Raw genomic sequence first — 5,493 nt, 5'->3', positions numbered from 1 at the left:
CTTCATACAGACGACGACTGAGTCGGGATTCAAACACAGGACCCAAAAGCTGTCAGACAGCAATGATAAAAAGTGTGGCGTCAGGTCAAGCAAACATTTAGCATCAACAATGAGTTATCATTAGAACGTGTTATTATTGAGAAATGCACATCACATTTGGAACACTGCATTATCCAATTTTATCTCCTAATAAAACTAGAACATGCATTGCTATGTATATAAAAGAAATTATAGCTGTTAAAAAGGAAAGGATATACATATGAAAATGTTATGTGCAATTTTTATTGATTACTGCATTTATCTATTTATTAAGTGATGTAATTACTTCTTTATCTTTGATTTCATTCCATTATAAATCGCAGTTTATAATGTTTTTCCAGGTCAGATTTGAACTGACAAACAAACCATTTCCAGACTGGTTGAAATTCTCTTTCTGGTGTAATGCTCCAGCTTGCATATTTGGGGCCTCCTAAATGATACTGTCTATAAGGAATCCATTTGTCTTCCTCAATCAAGAACACGCAGTTACTGTCTACAAGAGTGGAACAAATCTCAGTGACAAAGCGATCTGTTTTGTGCCAGTGATCACCCTTGACTGAGTCGGTGGAAGCGAACACTGTGCTGACCACCATGATTTGGGATTGTTGATTCACAGGTGGCCAGACAGAATGGACACGGTACCCAACATCCACTGAGCTGCTCTGTCAGGATATCATGAGGTTGTCGCCTGAAGGCTATACGATCAACAGAATCCAAGTCATTAAACTCTGACTTTAAATCAGCAGCGACTGTCTCTAGCAAAGTGGTCATTCTTTCTTTAAAGAATCTGACATCTTGAATTGTGTCACTGTCATAGCCTCTCATGTTAGATTCGGAGAAGACAATCTTATTTCCGAGGGCAGAGCAAAACCTCTCCAACCAAACAGATATCTGAATGTTTTCAGTTCCTGAGTTTTTAACTGACTTAAGAAATGCTGTACAGACAGTTACTTTTATCTGATTTATGTGATCTCTAAATATCAAATGGATGTCTTCATTTGTCTGTGCAAAAGATTCTTTCACTCGTGTCTTAATGAACTCAGCAAAATGTTCTTCTGGACACCGTATGTACAGCATAGACTTGTTAAAGTTCCGCTCGTTCACTAGAGCCAGTAAGATGTGATTCTCCAGATTGGATCGGTTTCCTCTCAGTGCTGGGTCATCATATTTTATTTGGTCAGTGATCTTGATAAGGCTTCAGTCATAAACCTCCTGCCTGATGGCTAATTTCAGTTTTTCAGCAACAGTGAATGTAAGCATAGCTGTGGCAGTCACTCCTGTGCTGAACATCTTAAAACTTTTCAAGTACTCCTTCTTCTTCCTGTCAAGATACTCTAAGGGATTATTAGCTTTCTGAAATGTGCGGTGCATCTCCTTAAATCTTGGAACCACTGCCTCTTCACATAAGAGCAGAGCCATGTTGGCAGGAAATTCGTTTTTGATGGCAAATCTGCCTCCATTACAGTCAAAATGTTTGATGTGATCCTTAATTTTCTTCACAATTTCATAAATGTAACTTTTATTGTAATCGACTCTGGCCTCCTCTTTGTCTTTAATGTAACCATAAATGTCTTGTTTTATTCTGCTAGTGAGGTCACTCATGCACTGTTGATCCTGATCATCATTCTTAAATGGTGATACATACGTGACAGCATTTAAAATCTTGCATTGCAGTTTCATATTTATATAAACAGAAAAATCATTTAATTTTATTTCTTTAAACTTTGTGTATGATTTTGTGTTTTTGCTGGAGCGAATGATTTTCATGTCAAAATTCTCATTAAGAACATTCTCCACATCCATCTCTATGTGTGTCTCTATTGCAGGAGGCATCTCTGCTTTGATTCGAGTCACCCACTCAATCCACATTTTCTCAAATTTGTTTTCAAGTTCTTGATCTTTACCTTTCAGCTCCAACGCCAACTCCCGGCTCATTTTCATCAGCTCTTCTTCATATTTGCCTTTCTTCTCCTTTAGATTTCTGACACCCTCTTTCATTTCCATGAACTCATTCAATTTTCTTTCAGCTACTTTCACCGGGTCTGTTTTCAGGTCCTGAAAGTTCAGTCGAGTCCTTTCTTTCCACTGAACCATCAAGTCTTTGTCTTTATCCTTAGAAAAATACTCCTCCATTTCCTGTGCAAGTGCCTCATATTTCTTGTTAACCTCTCCTTCCAAGTTAAATTCCTCTTTTCTTTTTAATTTATTATTTTCAATGCTGTTGAGCAACTGATTTTCAGTCTCTAACATGTGTCTCCTCAGCTCCCAGGTTCATTTACCATGCTCTTGCTCCAGTTGTCTGTAAGCTGTCATCTCCAAGGTGTTCTTAAAGCTGAAGACAAAGTCCTCACCCAAGAGAGCAGACCAGAGATCCTCCACACGGGTTTTAAATTCTGAAATCTTTAAAATACCTTCTTTCATTTCCTCAGAAAGCAGCATCTGTTTCAGTTTCTGAACATTTTCACTATAGTTCGGATTTGGAGGGGTCATTGGTGGACTTTCCTCCCAAATGTGATTGAAATAATAAATGTGCCTGTTGATGTCAAACCTGATGACATCTTTAAAGCGAGTGACATTACACTCCTCTTGCTTTGCTGCTGTCTGAGTCATGAAGTCCAGTCTCTCTTCCAGCCGTCTTCTTCCTTCCATATTTGCTTCTACTGCTGTTATTTCACCAACATTCTGATTGACGTACTTTCTTCATCCTCAGAAAGGCCTGAATGACAATTTCAAGAATGTCCTGCATGTCAGAGGGATTCTCCCCAAATATATTGATTAGAGTCAGGTTAGCAATTCCAATCACAAACGTTGCAAGCTCATTATCATGTTTCAGAGTGCCTTTGTCTGCAAGCTCTAAAGCCTGAAGACCCTCAGTGTCAACTACAAGCAAGTTGTCAAAGTCGAGATATAGCAGGTCTTCTTTGATTTTAATCAGCTGCATGAAGGCTCCTCGGGTGCATCGGCCTGCACTTGTGGCAAAGTGAAGACCAAACATGGCATTCAATAAAGTGGACTTCCCAGTGCCCTGAATTCCCAAAACTGAAAGAACAAAATCCTTTTGTCACCGAGTTTCTCAATAACTTGTTCAAGGACAGCACTCACCCAGGTCACAGGAACGTGAGAAGCATCCCATCTATCAGCTCAATGGGATATCCAGAGATCATGAGGTCAGCAGCAAGTAATGGCAGACACATAAATATTTCTTTCTTCTCTTGTGTTATTAATGCCTCAAATATCTGACAAAGTTCCCTAAGCACATGTTCTATGCCCAAGGATGAAGCCATGAGCATTGTTGATTTTTCCTCAAATTCTTGTTTTAGTAAATCCATATTCTTACCTTTCCCTTTTAGTTCCTCCATTTGTGACCACATTAAAGTGAGCTCTTCTTCTATTTTAAAATGTTTATCACATGTTAACTCATCCAAAGCAATCTCTAGCCAGTTAATAAAGAGTCTCTTACTTTTTAATGAGTTTTAATTCAGATTTTCAATAAAGCACTTCATCACCTTATTTAGAGGATCAGCTCTTCTGCACTGTTCTTTTCTTAGTTCACTTGTAGATGGATGAGCTCTTTATTTTTCCTACACCAGTTGTGCCACAGATCTGCTTGAAGAGGGAAGAACTTCTCTTTAACTGAGCACAATAGTTGACCTCTTAATGGCTTCACCAGGCTCTCTGCTGCAGTCTTGGCTTCTTTGCATTGTTCATCGTTTTCATCCACTTTAACACCAAGTTTCCTGGCGACATCAGCACACTGCTGGATATTCAAAGAGCGCTGTGACTTGACTAGGAGATGTTGTATAGAAGCTGTCAATTCTTGAAGAATATCAGCTTGGTTTCTGTTTAGAAGTGGTATCTTCACTATAGACTCATTACTCACTTTTGATCATTTTTCTTTATCATCAAGCAAACAGATCAGTGGAATTGGTGATTTCAGCAGCTTCTGTAAAATGTATTTTCCTTTACAGTCCTTTGCATGAGAAACTTTGAAAACTACAACATTTACAGATGAAACTTCAAACAGAAATTCACATTGTTTGTCATGCTCTCTTGAGTCTCCACGCAGATTCATAAATGCAATGCACTCATTGAAACTGATCGTCCTTTTTACCTGCAGGACAATACCATGAAATCTCCACAACACCATCCATGAACAAAATCTTCTCTCCTGCACCCTTACAGTCCCGATGGTAAAAAGTGTTGTGTTTACCTTTGTTCAGTAAGCCATTTAAGACCTGCGACTTGGAGGAACAGCAGGGACCTAAACGTAGAAATGAAACAACTGGTGCAGGAGTCTTACACACATTTTTATTTCTTCCTTTGAATCCACTTTCTGATTTAATTAAGTTCTTCTAGCTTTTCTTGAGCAGTTTAAACGACCATAAAGGAAATTCCATGTGATTGTCAAAAGGGTTTGGAACCAAGAGAGGAAGAGCAAACTGACAAAATGACAACTTGGATGTGATATACTGCCAGACGGACATGTCAGCACAGTGATAGATGGCCATCTGGACATCCATGAAGTGTAGGCTTGTTGGATCTTCAGTGGCAATATCATCATCTTGAATACTGCAGTCTTCATCTAAGAAATCGTCCACATTCGTTACTCTTGCAATCTGCAGGTTGCTCAGAGAGGATTTTGATTTTTTTTCTGATGTTTCAATTGTGATTTCTCTTGCTCTGTAGTCAACGATGAGAAGTTTTTGAAGAAAACAAAAAGGCAGCTCCTGCTCTGTGGATGGCTGAGAGTCATGTAAGGAGAACTTGTCGATCACCAGGATGTCAGGTATTGTCAGTTGCTTGGGGTAAAATGACTTGAGTCCCAGTCTTTCTATGACACCAATGAAGGGTGAATTAGTGAGTGCAGAATATTCATTTATTTTTCTCTTTATAAGGGGATATCTTTTAAAATTTGCTTTTAATTTTGTTTCAACATTTTGGATATTTGTACCTGCGTTAGTCTTTTGATAGGGGTAATCTTTCAATTTAAACATATTCTTAAGTGCTCTTTTCTCCCAGTTTGCTTTGCAGTGTGGTAAAAGTTCCTCATAGTCTTCTTTTCCCACATATGACAAAGCTTGAACAAAAACAATTCCCAACTCTTCTTTTAGCTTCGGAAGCCAATAAGCAGGGTCAAGTCCAAATTCTTTTAAATGCTTCTGAAGGCCTTCTGTCTCCTGCTCATACTCAGTATGTTCAGACATCTCAAAATAAACAGAAATGAATGTTACTTATTGATATGTGTGTCCGTAGCTTCAGTAAGATTTAGAGATTAGGTCACATTCACAAGGAAATTAACAACTTCCAGAATAGTAATATTTTCAAATTTCAAAAACAGTATGCATGAACTAAGAGACTTAAGCACAGTCCCAGTTTGTCTGTAAATGAATAATATTTTGATGGACATTAAAGTCAAGTGTAAATGACTATACAGAAACAGTAAGACAGTCAAAA

General features: G+C 38.3%; 1 pseudogene; it reads right to left on the bottom strand.

Annotated features, from left to right (window-relative positions):
- Positions 1-334: 334 nt before the first annotated feature.
- Positions 335-5,243, bottom strand: LOC120536374 (annotated as a pseudogene).
- Positions 5,244-5,493: the final 250 nt, after the last annotated feature.

This window comes from Polypterus senegalus, chromosome 10 (genome assembly GCF_016835505.1).
Source record: "Polypterus senegalus isolate Bchr_013 chromosome 10, ASM1683550v1, whole genome shotgun sequence".
NCBI lineage: Eukaryota > Metazoa > Chordata > Cladistia > Polypteriformes > Polypteridae > Polypterus > Polypterus senegalus.
This window is presented reverse-complemented; position numbering and strand designations above follow the sequence as displayed.